At 39.9% G+C, this 21,069-nt stretch overlaps 1 protein-coding gene across 2 annotated transcripts in view; it reads left to right on the top strand.

Annotated features, from left to right (window-relative positions):
- PDE4D (phosphodiesterase 4D) overlaps positions 1-21,069 on the top strand; it is a 563,022-nt gene that overhangs the window by 321,906 nt on the left and 220,047 nt on the right. The window lies entirely within an intron of this gene.

The following is a 21,069-nucleotide window of genomic DNA, read 5'->3' as shown; positions in this document are numbered from 1 at the left end:
ATAATTGGAGACACAGCTGGAGCTCATGGACAAGACAATGGCTAAAGCACCCACACTACCCCAAGAGATTATTTCCCTGCTGCCTTAGGACCAACTACATTAGTGGCAAACATGCTGTTCAAACTCGTAATTCCGCTCCATGTTGAAAGGCGTTTGGGAGGAAAATTTTTCACTTCTTCCCTTCTACGGTCTTTCTTTGGCTGGTCTAATGATTAAATTGACATAAGGCAAATTAATAGGAGTAAAACACATTTAATTTTGTCCATAAAGGAGCCTCACCTGGGAAGGTCAAAGGCAATTGAGGCTTATATGCCATCCTGGCCTCAGAAGGGTATAAGGGGTTTGGTGCCCCCAAGAGAGGGCAAACAATGGACAGGAAGATGGGAAGAGCAAACGTTTGGTAAACAAATGTTTGCCCTGCCATGCACATGTCTTTCTGGTGTAGAAAACTATCTCTGGTAATAGCTCTCTTCTTGGTACAGGCTCCCTATCTACATTTTTTTAGGCATTTAAGGGAGAGATTAAAAGCTCTTCTTGAGTCTGTTAGGCCTTAACTGCCTTCAGCTCAAATAATCCACATGCCAAAATGGCACATTCTGGGGCAGTCTGCTCTGAACCCCATCAAAGGACAGCTGTGTATGGAGAAGCCAAGAGAACAATAAGCATTAGACAGACATAGTTTGGATTTTTTTCTCCCCTCTTGTCAAGTTTAATTTCTAGTTCTAAATTTTACAGGAAAACATTAACAAGGGTAAAAAACTCACATTTTAAGTTTTAATTTTTTTAAGTTCTAAAGATAGAAAAAAAGCAAGAAGGATACCTACACTGAATAAATGCTTATAATATACTCTGATTTAGATTTCATCAGGTATAGGTGTCTCCAGACCTATTGTCAATATTTGATCAAAATTAAATTTTGAAAGTCAGCAAAATATAAAATGATGTTTGGGTTTTTCTTCCAACCTAAGTTTAAAAAACTGATATCTGTTCTTTTTTAGACCTCTTAGCAGCTTAATACATGTAAAAAAAAATAGAATTTATTTTGTAAAATTTATTTCCTGCAAAAGTAAATTTCAAATTAAATTATCTACCAGTGGTACTTATTATAGGCAGTCTGCAGATTCAGGGTCTATTCACATATTACACTATGGTGGTACAATGTAGTACTAAATATTTTACAGGGCAGGAATCAAAATATTTACAGTTCCTATTGGGAAATCCTATATCTAAAATTTCTGCCATGACCATCTATAGTCTGTTAAATCTTTGCTGGATTGAAAGTTTGTCCCATTACACATGGCCTTGTTTACATTGTCCTTAGAGCTCAATGTACCATTTTGGACTCCTCATTAAAAAAGTGTAAGTCTTTGGGCGTCTGGGTGGCTCAGTTGTCTGAGTGTCTGATTCTTGATTTTCAAGTCAGGTCATGATCCCAGGGGCATGGGATAAAGCCCCACATCATTCTTCACACTGAGTGTGGAGTCTGCTTAAGAGTCTGTCTCCCTGTGCCCCTCTCCCCTTATTGTGCTCTCTTTCTCTCTCTCTCTAAATAAAATAATAATAATAAATAAAACCAAAGGAGATATATATATATATATATATATATATATATATATTTGTTTTTAATAGCAGTGTAATTGACATAACATTGTTAGTTTCAGGTGTACAATGTAATGATATTTACATATTTTGCTCAGTGATCATAATAAGTCATAACCGTCTATCACCACACAAAATTACAAAAAACAAATTCATGTGATGAGAACTTTTAAGATTTATTCTGTTGGAAACTTTCAGATATGTTCTACAATGTCATTGATCATAGTCATCACATTTCCATGACTTATTTATTTTATAACTGGAAGTTTGAACCTCTTGACTCTTTTCACTCATTTCACCCCAATAAGGCATTAAGTTGGTATTTTATTAAGTTTTTTATTTTAATTCCAGTATAGAAGCGTAGGTAATTTTTCAAAATGAGTATAAATGGGAAATAATCCAAAAAACGGAGCCAGGACTACACAGAATAAATTTGACAAGAAAAAAGAGAGACAAAATATATACAGATGAATATCAGAGTCCATCCACAAAATAGACAAGTTGGCAGAAATGGACGATTATATCCAAATATTTGAGATCTATCATTGCATAAAAATGAAAGGAATTTTAATGGCTAAAAAAGGAAAACTTAACTTTTTTCAAAAACAGTTAATGTCAAAGCAGAGGAGGTCAGCAATGACACTGCTTTGCAACTTGAGATGAATAGACTAGAGGTGAAACATATTTAGAAAACAGACATGTAGTTTTCTTAGCTATGGACTTGGCAAGTCATTAGAATTTGTGAATAGTCTCACCATGGATTTGGTTGTTGTGAGGGGGAAAAAAATGTCCCATTTTAATCTAGAAGCAGAAACTCACTGCAACTACTAATCCTGTGTCTTCTCAGTGAACTTCATTCCTTCTGAGAGGTGTCTGGCAATAGTAGATGGTTGATGAATATTTGCAGAATGGATAGACTCATTTCTGTGATCTATTCTGTCACCTTCAGAATGTAGTGGTCACTTCAGTTTGATCTTTAAGATGAGCACAGACTGCTTTCTCATGCCAGAAATACATTGAAGCTTAGTGAAGGGAAGCAAAAACTGGACCCCAAGCCATTATTTCAGAAGCTATATGACCAAGAGAATGCCTCAGATAATTTCCTTTCCTGCCTCTAGAGAAGTCCATTGGATTTGCTATTTAGTCTATGCTTTCAAACAGGAAGGGCCTTATGCACTAATTTAACCTACAACATTCCCAGCCTGAAGAACCAGCTCATCCCTTATTCCATTGCAAATGAGCTAGATAACAGTAGAGTAGTTCTATTCTAGATTTGAGTAAGCTATGAAATAGTCCTAGAATTTTTTTCCATGGACTTTGGCCCACACTCCTAGAAATGTATACATTCAAAATGGCATCTCAGTCCAGAATCCCATTCTAAATAATGCTAGTCTAGCTGGATCTGGTACTCCAGAGATCTCATTGACTCAAGTGGAGCATGGCTCCAAATCCTGAAGGAAGCAGACTCCTCTCCTTTCTTCCTCGATCTCCTTTGTGATTCAGAGACACATTCATGGGTCAACTCCATGCTTGAACTGATTCTCTCCAGTTTTTCTCATTGGCATCAATGCAGAACAGAAATGGACTGGCTTCTGCTCTCTACAGAACAATTACAACTCTGTGCAAAGATTATAAATGTATTATCTAACACTGAAGCACTTGGATGATAAGAAATGTCTTCATGAAAATATGCGTAACCAAAGAAGATCAAGGGGGTGAGGAACTAAACAGAGCGGGAAAAGATGGTAGATTTAAAGAGATCCTGAGTTTCACTTGGACCTCTGTGGGGAACGTTTTTGTTTTTTGGGTTTTTGTTTTTTTTTTTTTTTTTTTTTTGGGTTTTTTTTAGGCTAAAGGTAGATCAAATGTGAAATGTTTGACAGTTTTCCTTTCAGCACTACCAGTTCAGTTTGGCGTAGCGTAGCGCATTAGATGTTACTGTGCTAACAAATAAATGCCCCAAAACAAGTGTCATAAAAAAAATAATTCTGTTTTCATCAACTGACTCTGTAGGGTGATGTTGAGGGGACTGGGCAGCATTTCTTGCTCTCATTCAGGTTCCAGGCTCTTCCCATCTTGTTTTTCCACCATCCTCCTTGGCTTCAGCACTCTAGGCATCCAGCTGGCAGGAGAAAGAGCAAGTAGATGAGCATGTGGAAGGAGTCTTGAGCCAGTCCTGAAAGTGGCAGACGATATTTCGGTTACGTGGCCAAATCTAATCGCAAGAGAAGCGTGGAAACGAGGACCTCTTGCATGCCCAGGAACAAGCGGAGAATGGATTTGGCAGACAGCGAGCAGAATTCGCCACATTCACGGTCATGATTATTGAATTCTGTGCTTTTCCAGGGCTGTTTTGTCTTTAGTCCAGATTCCATACCAAACCATTTCAAAGAAATATAAAATATATCTTTACTCTTTAAAATCATTGTGGAAGTGGATCGCACAGCTTGTGGGCTGTCCATCCCAATGTCTTAAAATCTTTGAAGGATTGTTTGTAAGCATGTATAATTCACCCAATATAAGAAATCACAAAGGAAATCTAATTTCACTGTGCCCATAGCACAATGATATGTGTGCTGTTTGGTGTCAGTATTTTATTCTCCGTGATCCATTTTTAAAGAATTGCAGAAGAGAGTGCTTGTTTATGACCATCATAGGATGATATTCTTATAATTGCTTTACCCTGGTAGCATTGAAGAAATGGTGTCTAATTCAGGACCCACAGCTCCCTGAAGCCTGTCTCTTTTCTCTTCTACTCCCATTAAACTGGAAAAACCCATCTGTTTGGATCATTGAGGTTGGAAATGGAGTAATATCACTTCTCCAAAATAGATTTAATAGTATGGCTGGCAAATTGTTTCCTGACCTGTATGAGGGAGAGCCCAGACTCAGAGAAAAACATGGTGTTTGAGTTTCCATATCCATTAGTGGAAAAAGTTCAGATTTAGGTTATATATTTTTTAAATGTTTATTTATTTGAGAGAGAGAGAGAGAGAGAGAGAGTGAGTATGAGTGGGAGAGGAGCAAAGAGAGAGGGAGAGAGAGAATTCCAAGCAGCTGGCAGCTCAGAACCTGATGTGGGGCTTGATCCCAGGAACCTTGAGATCATGACCTGATCTGAAATCAAGAATCAACACTTGGAAGATGGCGGTGTAGGAGGACGCTGGGCTCACCGCGCGTCCTGCTGATCACTTAGATTCCACCTACACCTGCCTAAATAACCCAGAAAACCGCCAGAGGATTAGCAGAACGGAGTCGCCAGAGCCAAGCACAGACGAGAGGCCCACGGAAGAGGGTAGGAAGGGCGGCGAGGCGGTGCGCGCTCCACAGACTGGCGGGAGGGAGCCAGGGCGGAGGGGCGGCTCGCCGTCCAAGCAGAGTCCCCGAGTCTGGCTTGCAAAAGCAGAGGGGCCTGACGGACTGTGTTCCGACAGCAAGCGCGACTTAGTGTCTGGGAGGTCATATGTTAACAGCTCTGCTCGGAAAGCGGGAAGGCTGGAGGACAACCAGAGGGAGAGCTGCTGAGCCCCCGGACGACAGAGCTCAGTTTGGCGGGGAAGAAAGGCGCTCGCCAGCGCCATCTCCCTTGCCCATCCCCCAGCCAAAATCCCAAAGGGAACAGGTTCTTGCCGGGGAAATTGCTCCTCCGCGCAAACACCCAACTCTGTGCTTCTGCGGAGCCAAACCTCCGGCAGCGGATCTGACTCCCTCCTGCTGCCACAGGGCCCCTCCTGAAGTGGATCACCTAAGGAGAAGTGAGCTAAGCCCGCCCCTCCTGCCCCCGTGCACCTTGCCTACCCACCCCAGCTAATACACCAGATCCCCAGCATCACAAGCCTGGCAGTGTGCAAGTAGCCCAGACGAGCCACGCCACCCCACAGTGAATCCCGCCCCTAGGAGAGGGGAAGAGAAGGCACACACCAGTCTGACTGTGGCCCCAGCGGTGGGCTGGGGGCCGACATCAGGTCGGACTGCGGCCCCGCCCACCAACTCCAGTTATACACCACAGCACAGGGGAAGTGCCCTGCAGGTCCTCACCACGCCAGGGACTATCCAAAATGACCAAGCGGAAGAATTCCCCTCAGAAGAATCTCCAGGAAATAACAACAGCTAATGAGCTGATCAAAAAGGATTTAAATGATATAACAGAAAGTGAATTTAGAATAATAGTCATAAAATTAATCGCTGGGCTTGAAAACAGTATACAGGACAGCAGAGAATCTCTTGCTACAGAGATCAAGGGACTAAGGAACAGTCACAAGGAGCTGAAAAACGCTTTAAACGAAATGCATAACAAAATGGAAACCACCACAGCTCGGCTTGAAGAGGCAGAGGAGAGAATAGGTGAACTAGAAGATAAAGTTATGGAAAAAGAGGAAGCTGAGAAAAAGAGAGATAAAAAAATCCAGGAGTATGAGGGGAAAATTAGAGAACTAAGTGATACACTAAAAAGAAATAATATACGCATAATTGGTATCCCAGAGGAGGAAGAGAGAGGGAAAGGTGCTGAAGGGGTACTTGAAGAAATAATAGCTGAGAACTTCTCTGAACTGGGGAAGGAAAAAGGCATTGAAATCCAAGAGGCACAGAGAACTCTATTCAGACGTAAGTTGAATCGATCTTCTGCACGACATATCATAGTGAAACTGGCAAAATACAAGGATAAAGAGAAAATTCTGAAAGCAGCAAGGGGTAAACGTGCCCTCATATATAAAGGGAGACCTATAAGACTCGTGACTGATCTCTCTTTTGAAACTTGGCAGGCCAGAAAGAATTGGCACGAGATTTTCAGGGTGCTAGACAGAAAAAATATGCAGCCGAGAATCCTTTATCCAGCAAGTCTGTCATTTAGAATAGAAGGAGAGATAAAGGTCTTCCCAAACAAACAAAAACTGAAGAAATTTGTCACCACTAAACCAGCCCTACAAGAGAACCTAAGGGGGACCCTGTGAGACAAAGTCCCAGAGACATCACTACAAGCATAAAACATACAGACATCACAATGACTCTAAACCCGTATCTTTCTATAATAACACTGAATGTAAATGGATTAAATGCGCCAACCAAAAGACATAGGGTATCAGAATGGATAAAAAAACAAGACCCATCTATTTACTGTCTACAAGAGACTCATTTTAGACCTGAGGACACCTTCGGATTGAGAGTGAGGGGATGGAGAACTATTTACCATGCTACTGGAAGCCAAAAGAAAGCTGGAGTAGCCATACTTATATCAGACAAACTAGACTTTAAATTAAAGGCTGTAACAAGAGATGAAGAAGGACATTATATAATAGTTACAGGGTCTATCCATCAGGAAGAGCTAACAATTATAAATGTCTATGCGCCGAATACCGGAGCCCCCAAATATATAAAACAATTACTCATAAACATAAGCAACCTTATTGAGAAGAATGTGGTCATTGCAGGGGACTTTAACACCCCACTTACAGAAATGGATAGATCATCTAGACACACGGTCAATAAAGAAACAAGGGCCCTGAATGACACATTGGATCAGATGGACTTGACAGATATATTTAGAACTCTGCATCCCAAAGCAACAGAATATACATTCTTCTCAAGTGCACATGGAACATTCTCCAAGATAGATCATATACTGGGTCACAAAACAGCCCTTCATAAGTTTACAAGAATTGAAATTATACCATGCATACTTTCAGACCACAATGCTATGAAGCTTGAAATCAACCACAGAAAAAAGTCTGGAAAACCTCCAAAAGCATGGAGGTTAAAGAACACCCTACTAACAAATGAGTGGGTCAACCAGGCAATTCGAGAAGAAATTAAAAAATATATGGAAACAAACGAAAATGAAAATACAACAATCCAAACGCTTTGGGACGCAGCAAAGGCAGTCCTGAGAGGAAAATACATTGCAATCCAGGCCTATCTCAAGAAACAAGAAAAATCCCAAATACAAAATCTAACAGCACACCTAAAGCAAGTAGAAGCAGAACAGCAAAGGCAGCCTAAACCCAGCAGAAGAAGAGAAATAATAAAGATCAGAGCAGAAATAAACAATATAGAATCTAAAAAAACTGTAGAGCAGATCAATGAAACCAAGAGTTGGTTTTTTGAAAAAATAAACAAAATTGACAAACCTCTAGCCAGGCTTCTCAAAAAGAAAAGGGAGATGACCCAAATAGATAAAATCATGAATGAAAATGGAATTATTACAACCAATCCCTCAGAGATACAAACAATTATCAGGGAATACTATGAAAAATTATATGCCAACAAATTGGACAACCTGGAAGAAATGGACAAATTCCTGAACACCCACACTCTTCCAAAACTCAATCAGGAGGAAATAGAAAGCTTGAACAGACCCATAACCAGCGAAGAAATTGAATCGGTTATCAAAAATCTCCCAACAAATAAGAGTCCAGGACCAGATGGCTTCCCAGGGGAGTTCTACCAGACGTTTAAAGCAGAGATAATACCTATCCTTCTCAAGCTATTCCAAGAAATAGAAAGGGAAGGAAAACTTCCAGACTCATTCTATGAAGCCAGTATTACTTTGATTCCTAAACCAGACAGAGACCCAGTAAAAAAAGAGAACTACAGGCCAATATCCCTGATGAATATGGATGCAAAAATTCTCAATAAGATACTAGCAAATCGAAATCAACAGCATATAAAAAGAATTATTCACCATGATCAAGTGGGATTCATTCCTGGGATGCAGGGCTGGTTCAACATCCGCAAATCAATCAACGTGATACATCACATTAACAAAAAAAAAGAGAAGAACCATATGATCCTGTCAATCGATGCAGAAAAGGCCTTCGACAAAATCCAGCACCCTTTCTTAATAAAAACCCTTGAGAAAGTCGGGATAGAAGGAACATACTTAAAGATCATAAAAGCCATTTATGAAAAGCCCACAGCTAACATCATCCTCAACGGGGAAAAACTGAGAGCTTTTTCCCTGAGATCAGGAACACGACAGGGATGCCCACTCTCACCGCTGCTGTTTAACATAGTGCTGGAAGTTCTAGCATCAGCAATCAGACAACAAAAGGAAATCAAAGGCATCAAAATTGGCAAAGATGAAGTCAAGCTTTCGCTTTTTGCAGATGACATGATATTATACATGGAAAATCCGATAGACTCCACCAAAAGTCTGCTAGAACTGATACAGGAATTCAGCAAAGTTGCAGGATACAAAATCAATGTACAGAAATCAGTTGCATTCTTATACACTAACAATGAAGCAACAGAAAGACAAATAAAGAAACTGATCCTATTCACAATTGCACCAAGAAGCATAAAATACCTAGGAATAAATCTAACCAAAGATGTAAAGGATCTGTATGCTGAAAACTATAGAAAGCTTATGAAGGAAATTGAAGAAGATATAAAGAAATGGAAAGACATTCCCTGCTCATGGATTGGAAGAATAAATATTGTCAAAATGTCAATACTACCCAAAGCTATCTACACATTCAATGCAATCCCAATCAAAATTGCACCAGCATTCTTCTCGAAACTAGAACAAGCCATCCTAAAATTCATATGGAACCACAAAAGGCCCCGAATAGCCACAGGAATTTTGAAGAAGAAGACCAAAGCAGGAGGCATCACAATCCCAGACTTTAGCCTCTACTACAAAGCTGTCATCATCAAGACAGCATGGTATTGGCACAAAAACAGACACATAGACCAATGGAATAGAATAGAAACCCCAGAACTAGACCCACAAACATATGGCCAACTCATCTTTGACAAAGCAGGAAAGAACATCCAATGGAAAAAAGACAGCCTCTTTAACAAATGGTGCTGGGAGAACTGGACAGCAACATGCAGAAGGTTGAAACTAGACCACTTTCTCACACCATTCACAAAAATAAACTCAAAATGGATAAAGGACCTAAATATGAGACAGGGAAACCATCAAAACCTTAGAGGAGAAAGCAGGAAAAGACCTCTCTGACCTCAGACGTAGCAATCTCTTACTCGACACATCCCCAAAGGCAAGGGAATTAAAAGCAAAAATGAACTACTGGGACCCCATGAAGATAAAAACCTTCTGCACTGCCAAGGAAACAATCAACAAAACTAAAAGGCAACCAACGGAATGGGAAAAGATATTTGCAAATGACATATCGGACAAAGGGCTAGTATCCAAAATCTATAAAGAGCTCACCAAACTCCACACCCGAAAAACAAATAATCCAGTGAAGAAATGGGCAGAAAACATGAATAGACACTTCTCTAAAGAAGACATCCAGATGGCCAACAGGCACATGAAAAGATGTTCAGCGTTGCTCCTTATCAGGGAAATACAGATCAAAACCACACTCAGGTATCACCTCATGCCAGTCAGAGTGGCCAAAATGAACAAATCAGGAGACTATAGATGCTGGAGAGGATGTGGAGAAACGGGAACCCTCTTGCACTGTTGGTGGGAATGCAAATTGGTGCAGCCGCTCTGGAAAGCAGTGTGGAGGTTCCTTAGAAAATTAAAAATAGACCTACCCAGCAATAGCACTCCTAGGAATTTATTCAAGGGATACAGGAGTACTGATGCATAGGGGCACTTGTACCCCAATGTTCATAGCAGCACTCTCAACAATAGCCAAATTATGGAAAGAGCCTAAATGTCCATCAACTGATGAATGGATAAAGAAATTGTGGTTTATATACACAATGGAATATTATGTGGCAATGAGAAAAAATGAAATATGGCCTTTTGTAGCAACGTGGATGGAACTGGAGAGTGTGATGCTAAGTGAAATAAGCCATACAGAGAAAGACAGATACCATATGGTTTCACTCTTATGTGGATCCTGAGAAACTTAACAGGAACCCATGGGGGAGGGGAAGGAAAAAAAAAAAAAGAGGTTAGAGTGGGAGAGAGCCAAAGCATAAGAGACTGTTAAAAACTGAGAACAAACTGAGGGTTGATGGGGGGTGGGAGAGAGGGGAGGGTGGGTGACGGGTATTGAGGAGGGCACCTTTTGGGATGAGCACTGGGTGTTGTATGGAAACCAATTGGTCAATAAATTTCATATATATATAAAATAAATAAATAAATAAATAAATAAATAAATAAAAGAATCAACACTTAACCAACCCAGCCACCCAGGTGCCCCAAGGTTACATTTTTTAAAAGCAATTCTAGGAGAACTTCTCCAGTTTCTGTTTTCAGTTATAGTCTTGCCTAGACTTAATCTAATTCATATATAACATTTTAAATGGTAAGTATTTTCACAAGGAATTCATAATTTAATAATCCTTACTCATTCAATTAAACCATTTGGAAATCATTTTTGATGAGTCTAAATACACGAGTAGCTAGGAATGAGACTAAGAACACCATTTGAAAAGCCCGCCTCTCAAAAAGATAATCATCATCTCTGTGAGACAGGTAAGGTTTAAAGAACATCCCTTTTCAGACCTTCAAAGCTGGTGGAATCACTCCCCACTCCCCAGGACAGCTGATAATCACTAATTTGGAAGAATAAATGTGCAAATAGCAAGAAAAACCCTGAAAAATATGAGTAAGTTTTGAAAATTTGAACAATAAATACATAAATAGAAAAAAAGAATGAAGAGGGGATCGTGGGTGGCTCAGTTGGTTAAACGTCCCACTTCGGCTCAGGTCACGATCTCATGGCTCGTGAGTTCGAGCCCCATGTCAGGCTCTGTGCTGACAGCCCAGAGCCTGGAGCCTGCTTTGGATTCGATGTCTCCTTCTCTCTCTGCCCCTCCCCTACTTGTGCTCTCTCTCTGTCTTTCAAAAATAAATAAATATAAAAAAAAAATTTTTTTTAAAGAAAAAGAAAAAAAGGATGAAGAAAAAATAACCCCTAGAATAATTCACCTGTTATGAAAAAATACAGTATTACATTTTCAATTTCAGTCATTTTATTGTTTTTCCTTTCTTTTTCCTACTCTGTCATTGCCTCACATGCACATCAACTGGGAAATTAATGCACATCAAACTCAGAGCCCCTCACTGGCCTGGGCCCTTTCTAAGTTCTAGAAGGGAGGGGTGCTATCAGCATCACCTAGTAATAGGTTCTATAAAATTTGCAAAAGTAAGATTTTGTTTTTGTATTAATTTTTCCAGAACAGACTCTCAAAATTATGTAACCTTCATGTGCCACAAAACCTGGATCCTGACCCTGCTTCTATGGCTGATTGGGAGTCAGACAGAAAGATATTCAAAATAATGCATATGAAAATGCCTTTTAAAACCCCAGGCTTTTAAATGCCTTTCCGGATAATTTCTTCAAGTGAACTAATCAGTCTCATTAGTTGATAGGGTTCTTTCTTTAAAAAAAGTGATTGATTCCTGGCCAAAATGAAATACAATAATAAAGTCCATTTGAAATAGAGCCACACAGGTAACCATGGTAAATAATGAGGGTATAGTAAGTAGTGCTGCATCTAAAGATATTAATGCATTCACAATACAGATGTTTATTGAGCAACTGCTATGTGCCAGCCATTATTTTAGGTGCTGGGGATATACTAATGACCAAAATAGATAAAAAATCTTTGCACTTTGGGAGGTTACATTCTAATGAGGAGAGTAAAATTAACAAAATAAGTAAATAAAGCTTATCAGCGGCTGTTAAATGCTGTGGAGGAAAAAAAAAAAAGAAAGAAAAGGAAGCTAGGAAAAGCCAGATTAGGATAGCGTATTATTTAACTTTTTTTTGGCAAGTGAATTTTTTTCCAGCATTACTGAGATATAATTCACATAAAAAATTGTATACGCTTAAGGTGTACAGTGTAGTGATTTTATATATATTAATCACTTCTCATATATAAAATGTTACCAACATGAGGTTAGTGAACACTTTCATTAGCACACATAGTGACAACCTGTGGATGTGTGTGTGTGCATGTGTGTGTGTGTGTGTGTGGCAAGAGCTTTAGAAATTTACACTTAGCAGTCTTCAAATATTTAATAGTTACTCTGCCATGACTGTAGTCACTATGTTGCACTTTGCATGCGTGAACTTTCTCAGAACTAGAAGTCTGTAGCCTTTGACCTCCTTTGTTATTTCCTCTACCGTCCCTCTGCCCCTAGCAACCACCAATCTGTTTTCTGTATTTGTGAGGTTTTTTTTTCTTTTTTTTAGAGTCCACATATGAAATCATACAATATTTGACTTTTTCTTTCTGATGTATTTCACCTTAGCATAATGCCCTCAAATTTCATCCATATTGTTGTACAGGGCAGGATTTTCTTCTTTTTTATATAGCTGAATAATGTTCCATTGTTTTTATCCAGTCATTGGTTGAGAAGACACCTCAGTTGTTTACATGACTCAGCTATTGTAAATAATGCTGCAATGAACACGGGGATGCACATATCTCTTCCAGATAGCAATTTCATTTCCTTTGGGAATATACCCAGAAGTGGGAATGCTGGATCACATATGGTAGTTCAATTTTTAATTTCTTCAGGAGCCTCCAAACTGTTTTCCATAGTGGCCACACCTATTTACATTCCCACCAATGTGTACAATGGTTCCTCCCACTAGGAGGCTAGAAAAGGCTAGGAGGTGAGGGTGACAATTTTAAGTAGAGTAGCCTGGGAATATCTCTTCATGAAGGTGCCATTGAGCTGATGTCTCCATAAAGAATACTGGAGGTAGAGGGAACTCCACGAGCAAAGGCCTCAAGGAGGGAGTGCCCCCATGTGTTCAGAGAACTGCCAGGGGCTCAGAGAATGAGGCAGAGTGAGTAAGAAGGAAAGAGGTACAGGAGAAGATTAGATAGGCCTCTGGGGCCTAGATCACTGTTGGAAGGCCATAAGCCCCTGTGAAGATAGTCACCATTAATAGAATAGGAAGCCATTGGAGGATGGTGAGCCATGGTAGCAGAGATCTGATTATATGTTTGCAGTATTTCTCTGTCTGCAAGAGAAAGAAGAAACGCGTGTGTGGGAGACGTAGGGGGCACACCATTAAATATCAGTGTTCCACTGTAGACTAATTATAGAAAAATAAATAAATACAGAAACACCCTCCGTATCACAGAAAATAAATAAATACCGAAACACCCTCCGTATCACAGAAAAATAAATAAATACAGAAACACCCTCACCTCCGCCTTGCTAACAGGACACTGTCCCTCTTGGGGTTTAGCTTTCTTGAGTTGTGTTTTTGAGGAAAACTGCATTTTGGCCTCAGTCAGCGGCTGCATGGTTGGCCGCTGACTCACGACGGCGTGCTCATGTTGGGACCCACTCGGGATGGTTTGCCAAGCAGAATTTCATTTAAGAAGAGACTCCTTGGGGCGCCTGGGTGGCTCAGTCGGTTGGGTGGCCGACTTCGGCTCAGGTCAAGATCTCTCGGTCCATGAGTTCGAGCCCCGCGTCAGGCTCTGTGCTGACAGCTCGGAGCCTGGAGCCTGTTTCAGATTCTGTGTCTCCCTCTCTCTGACCCTCCCCCATTCATGCTCTCTCTCTGTCTCAAAAATAAAATAAACGTTAAAAATTTTTTTTAAAAAAATAAAAAAAAAAGAAGAGACTCCTTTACCATGACCGTTGAAAAATTAGAAACCTCAAGTAAAACAATTCTTGGTTTGCACTTTTAAATTTTTAGAGCTAACACACGTTTTCCTGAAAAACGTGCCTTTGGGCATCTCATTTGGCACAAACCTGCTCCCTCCCATCCAGCTTGCCCTTTCTGGCATCCAGTCCACACATTGGACGTGCACTGTCATTTTCACCCAGAATCTTCTTGTTGTCCTGTGTCACTTGAGAGTGCCATTGACAAGTCACACACAAGTGACGTGTGTTTCTGGAGATGAATTGATATTTTCCCTCATAAACAAGCATACACCTTTTGCCTTCGTGCCGGGCTTTTGTTTATAAAGAATTATCTGTGAAAACAAAGGGTAAAATGTTCCTGTTCTTAAATGCTGATCCTCCATGCAAATACAAGTATGATGCATGCCAAAAATGCCCACCATCATTTGACTGTATAATCTGCCAGACTGGCTAAATACCCTGTCCTCTCATGGTGTCCTCTTTAAATTTGATATGCAGTTTTTGATTGATTGGAAGAGAATGCCATTCGTGCATATCCCTGTAAAATGCTTTATTCCATAGTCTCGTTTCTATAGGTAATCTGAACTAAAGAAATATTAAAATGGGGACTTTTCAGAAGCACTGTTGTCTTTACTCCAGAGAAGCTGTTTGACTTGCAGAGAAATCTTGAATGGGAAATACCACTGGCATTAATTAGAAACAGGTTTCATAGCCTCGTGGTATTTAATAACAGTGGGTAAAATATTTATTATAAAGAGAAAAAATATTTTAAACGAATTATCCAACTCTGATTACACTTATATTAAGCCTGTGGGTGAACCAAGCACCTCCCCTCTGAATGGCAAAGCACCAAAATGGCTTCCATTGTATAACCAACAGCATGGACTACTGTGTACACGGGAGGGTCGGGTATAAGAAAAAAACAGCCATGCACTTGTGATTTGAGGTCCCGGAGGTACACCCAGTGGCTGGAGACCTCAGGTCTGAGGAACTGTTTCTGCTCATTATATTCTCATCATATTCAGCTAGATCCCCACCCAGGTTGTTGGGACCTCCGTGCCCTCCACAGTTCCTAGCAGGAAATGGTTCTTTCTCCTCAGTGAGGAATATCTCAAAAAAAATCAGCTGTCTCCACCCTCTCCCCAGAGGTTATCACACTGGAATTATGGAGTTGGGTGGAGACATAAAAGCCGCTAAAATTGTAAGAGCAATCTGGCTCCAGCGTCTCTCACCTCACTGCTCACCAGGGTTGATTCAATTGGCTTGGATGGCCAACACTCCATTCTCTCTCTTCTTTCCCTTTAGGTTCTTCCCAAAGCAGTGTATGCAGGTACAGAGAATGACCTAGATGGAGAGGCCCCCTCAAAGCTAAAGGGCAATAACAATAAAGATGACAATAGCCGCTAACTACTGGGAATGTACTAGCTGCCTGGCAGGGTGCTAAGTGCTTTCCAAACATTTTCTCTTCTAATCCCTTTAGTGGCCCTGGAGCTAGGCACTGCAATTATCCTTATCAGAAATGGAGGCTTAAAGAGGTACAGTAACTTACCCGAGAACATACGACTAGAAAGCGGGAGGTCCAAGATTTGAAATTTAACCCACTTTTTCTATCTCCCAAGTGTAACATTTTAACAGGAACATTTTTGGTGTCTTCCCTACTCCAGGACAGGGAGCGATAAGATCTTTACTGTCAACAGGCCAGTGTTCTTAATACACAGTGACACAGGCAGCTCTCAGATATTCCTGGCATCAGTGGAGGCGTCCAGGGTTCCCACCAGCCTACCGCTTTCAGCAGCTGCTATGTTCTCTCCAGAGTCTTCCCTTGGGAGCTCTTCACAGATGCTTTGATAATGGGACATCTGTTGATAGGGGCATCCAGCAGCTGCTCCCCTGGAGTCCTCATGTGTCACACCTTCTTTGGGCTCCACACTGGGGATGAAAGGTCCCTACCTGAGATGAGCTCTTTACCCAGGACGATAGCAGGACCGTGGCTCACAGGAGAGCCCACATAATGGTCAAGAAGAGATGCAAAATGTTTAAACCAGAAGCGGGGTCTAGCATGAGGCCAAAGAACGGGAAATGACTCCAAGCAGACAAATAATTACAGGGTCAGTAGACACAAATCATAGGAATAGCGGAGGAAGCTGCAGGGAAGGTGGGTCAGGACAAGTAGCCAGTAATTCCACTGACATGGTGCAATGTGGAGAGATGGCAAGGAGTTTGGCCGGGTGCTCAGTTTGTCATCTGTTTGGTTTTTGTGTGGAGTGTATTCCTTAGATAGGGACGGGCCTGTGAAGTGAATGGTCCTGAGTAGTGCTAGTACATGTGGCCTTTAACAGTTCTGATTGCAACAGGCTCTGATCGTTACCACCCCCCCACAGGGGGCCCTCCACAACCACATCGGTGCTTCTCCACAGATGCCTTCTGGGTAAAAGCCAACTCCCTTAGGGGATGTATGCATCCTTGAACTGCATGAAGGACAGCTAATATGTGGAATAACAGTGTACCTCACTTAGTTCCATTTGCTGAGACCCTCTGCAGACCCACTGACTCTCCTTATTCCAAATGAACTCTCAAACTTATAAAGAGATCACCAAATGGGCTACAGCATAGACTCTTCAACGCCTTACTGTTGTACTCAAAATTGGAAAAATAGGAAATGTGGCAAATTCCAAAATTTGGAGATTTATAAAGGCAGAGTCTCGGAATTAGCCTTGGCATGCCAGATCTGTAAGTTAAAGATACTTGTGTATAAATGATAATTTCAGAGTTAGCGTTTGAAGTTCCATCCATGTGAGAAAGCCCAGAGAAATTCTTGTACTTTTGTAATGGGTAATAGGAGGCTTTGCAGTAGAGACATGCACACAGGGACCGTTCTCCTGGGCTCTGGAATCAGACAGCTTAAGTTTAAAACCCACTTCCAGGGGCGCCTGGGTGCCTCAGTCGGTTAAAGCGTCTGACCTCGACTCAGGTCATGATCTCACGGTTTGTGGGTTTGAGCCCCACATCAGGCTCTGTGCTGTCAGTATAGAGCCCTCTTCAGATCCTCTGTCCCCCTCTCTCTGTTCCTCCCCTGCTTATTCTCTGTCTCTCAAAATAAGTAAATCTTAAAAAAACAAAAATAAAACCCTGTACAAACTGTATGGCATTGAACACATTACTTAATCTCAGTAACTCAGATTACTCATTGGTCAAGTGGAAAATAGAGAGCCTACTTCAAAGGGTTATTATGGGGATTCGATGAGATAATGTATATAGGGTACAGAGCACAATGTCTGTCTCACGGAAAGTGTTCCAAAATTTTATTGTTGTTATCATCATTAGGATTACTAGTATCACCATCATCATTGTTACCCTCCCCAACTCTTCACTTACTTTCCCAAGCTTCTGCTAATCTTTTTGCTTGGACTCCATTTTTTTGGCAGTGAGTCAAAAGAGGATTCATTATATGAAAGTGTTTGCCAAAGAATGTGCTTAGGAAGTTCACAGCTGATCTCTTTGGTTCCAGTGTCTAAGGATAGGCTTAACCCTTATCACCTTCTTGTTTTATTAATAATACCATGATTAGGCACTGTTTATAAAGTTATGCTTCAAAAATAAGTAGCTTGTTTGAGCCCATGTATATTTTCAGACTAAATTAACTCTCAGTTAATTTACTACTCATTGGGTGAAGCAGTATTGCCTTGATTTGTCCCAAACATCACTTCTCTTAAGGAAGCTCCTTAATTCTAATTTTTTAACAAAAGAGCTTCTCAGTTTGTTTGTTTTTTGGGTTTTTTTTTTTTGGTTTTAAGAGTAAATAATAAAACATCAGTGATCGTTTCTTAGATCATTCCTAATCTGTAAAGCTATACTAATATTTACTAGTTAATATAATTTTATCGATTTTTAGTAATCACTTCCTATAGATTGTGAGGTTTAATTTTTAGGTAATAGTTAAGGGATTGTTTTCCTGAGTTTAAAAATAGTTTGGGCCTTTATTTACAGTCAATGTTCTTTCAGGCAATGATCTCCATCTAGTGGACAAATTGTTATATTACAACTTACAAAGAAAAATAACAAAACTAAAATATCCCATTATCAAGCATTTTATGAACTATGAATAAATTCTTGGTTTTAATAAATAACATTATTATAAAGACTATCAAATATTTCAATATACTTAGCACTGTTTCCCTAAACTTAGAGTGAAAAATTTATTTAAGTTGCTTAAGTTAATTGGAAAAATTATAATAATAAATTCAGAAGTTTATGGATGTGGGGGATTATATTGGTATTACTCAGTTGAACTGAGAAAAACCAAACCAAAAATCACATTCCTATATCTCTTATATTTCTATTTATTCATGGCAGGGAAATATATTTTACTTTTTAAAACAGTATGATCATCTTGATACTGAAAAGAAATCAACATGTTTTCTTATGTGTTCACATTAGGTCCTTCTCATGCTGAAGAGCTGCCATAACAGTGTCCCCAGAGCAGAAATCTCCCCTTTTCAAAGGACTTTAGTGTCTCTCAGCTGAATACTGAATGCCTTCAAAAGCCCTCTTTAAATACTACTATTGTATGAAAACTTCTCAGAAGTCTGGATTCAACCCAACTTGAATTGATCTCATCACCTTTATTTTTGTATCTCAGTGTGCTTATAATAGGTGCTTAATAAGCACTTATTTATTTAAGCATAGCCAAGAAGAGCTTGCCAGAGATCCTGAATAAGTCTCTCATAACTGTAGATCCCTTCTCCTTCTGGCCTTCCTCAGGATTGCCCAAAGTCTCACATGCATGAAGGCATTGTGCAGGTGAAACAGATGTCCCCTGTTTGCATGTCACAGTTGCCAACATACATTTATGGTTTACATAATTATTCATTAGAGCCGGAAGAGCTTCAGGAATGGTGGATGATTAAATCTAGTTAGCTCCGTAACTTTGGCCATTAACTTTTCTAGAAGCTGCTATCTTTGTCTATTAAATGAGTCTTTTCAACTCAACCTCTCATTGTCTTTTGTGACCAAATAAATACATCTATAGAGTGATGCCATTCTTTTTTTTAATGTTTATTTATTTTTGAGAGGAGAGAGAGCGCAAGTGGGGAGGTGCAGAGACAGCGGGGAACAGAGGATCTGAGAAGGCTCTGTGCTGATAGCAGAGAACCCTATGCAGGGCTCAAACTAATGAACTGCGAGATCATTACCTGAGCAGAAGCCAAACACTCAAATGACTGAGTGCCCCATACAGTGATGCAATTCTTAAAAAATTCAGATTGGAAAACTTGTTTATGAATGTCCATGCTAGATTATGAGTTTTTTCTTTTCTTTTCTTTTTTTACTAGTTAGATTGATTTTGAGTCAAATGATTCTTATTTAGTCGTCGATACATAGATGATTCATGAAACATCAAGACCCTTGCTGATCTTCCACTTTGGCCTCTAATTTTTGGGGGATAACACTATTTATTAATAACTCCAGTGGAGAAAGTAAAATAATGTTTTTTTTAATGTTTTTAAATTAGGTAGTTAATAGTTGGGGTGAAATTTGTAATGGGAAAAAGATTGATAGTAGCTAAACTTGATTCATTTGTTTATTCATTCAACAATTTTTTACACTACATATTTACGGGGTTATCTGAACTATTACCCCCTTCTCATAAGAACACCTAAGACTTGACTTTAATACTGCTTGATATTTGACTAGAAGAGCTCTTTGTGGAAATTTTATGTATATTGTAAGGACTGTGAGGTCAAGAACTGTAAATTTGTGGCTCTGTCTTTTCCCAAATCTGAAATCTGTATTGCCAAGCACAGTGCCTTCCATTTATTCAATCATCCATTCAAACCACTTAGAAAAGGTTTCTGAAGTGCCATGTGAAGTGCTAGGAACACTCAGAGTTTCCATTCTCAGGGAGCTCACAGTCTAGGAATGGAGACCAATTGGTAAGCATTTTCAGTTCATTGTAAATGCTACCAATAGGGAGTGGAAAGATGCCTTGGGAGTACAGAGGAAGGAATGTCATAAGGGTGTGGGGCATCAGGGCAGCCTTTAAGGTAAATGTTAAGTCCTCGATGAATACTAACAAGGAGGCAGGGGACTGGAAGGTTGAGTAGAGTAGTCAGGGGAGCAGGAGATTAGGTAGTGATGGCCTGAGACAAGGATGTGATGGTTAAGTGAGTGGAACATAAAGTGCCTGATGGAAGAGGGTTGCATGTTGAGATTGAGAAAATGGTTGATTGCATTGATTCAATCAAATGGTTGACTGAAAGTGGATAGTTAAAACTCTGTCATTCTAGCCAAGATATTTGGACTTTACCCTGAGGACAAGAGTGAGCTATTAAAAGGTTTTGAACTGACAAAAATCATGGTCAGATTTATACTTTAAGAAGACTCACTCATGGTACAGAGTGGAAAATGGATTCAAGAGACTAACTTAAAGTCTGTTACAATAATGTAGGTGAGAGTTGGTGAAATCCTGAACTTAGTATGTTGGCATTGGGGATGGAGGGAAGTGGATACAGCAGAAATTTGTGACTGGATGGACATCGACAGGAGGGAGAGAAAGCCCAGGCTTGGGGAAGCAGTGGTATTAGGCAATATAATGGGAACTTGTTGAATTGAACCCAAGTAGTTAGAGAATTACTGTGTATTTCTTCTTTTCCTAAAAGAAACTTAGTAGAACTATTCTTAGTAGAATGGCTTTTTAACTTAAGTTTACAGAGACCTGTGTGTTGTATCTGGTCAGTTAACAAAAGTACCCAAAACTTAAGGAAGACAATAATATGAAGTCAGTGTATTTTTTTTTACCTTTGTGTTTTTTAATGTTATCATTTTTAATAGTCGGAATCAGCTGTGAATGTTCCCACTGTCACTTCCTAAACCAGAATCTCCCTTTACCACCATATCAACATGCAAGTGTTCATGGCAGTGTTATTTCTCTC

The sequence above is a fragment of the Prionailurus bengalensis genome, chromosome A1, assembly GCF_016509475.1.
Source record: "Prionailurus bengalensis isolate Pbe53 chromosome A1, Fcat_Pben_1.1_paternal_pri, whole genome shotgun sequence".
Classification (NCBI taxonomy): domain Eukaryota; kingdom Metazoa; phylum Chordata; class Mammalia; order Carnivora; family Felidae; genus Prionailurus; species Prionailurus bengalensis.
Note: the sequence above shows the minus strand (reverse complement) of the source record. Positions and strands in the feature narration are given on the sequence as shown.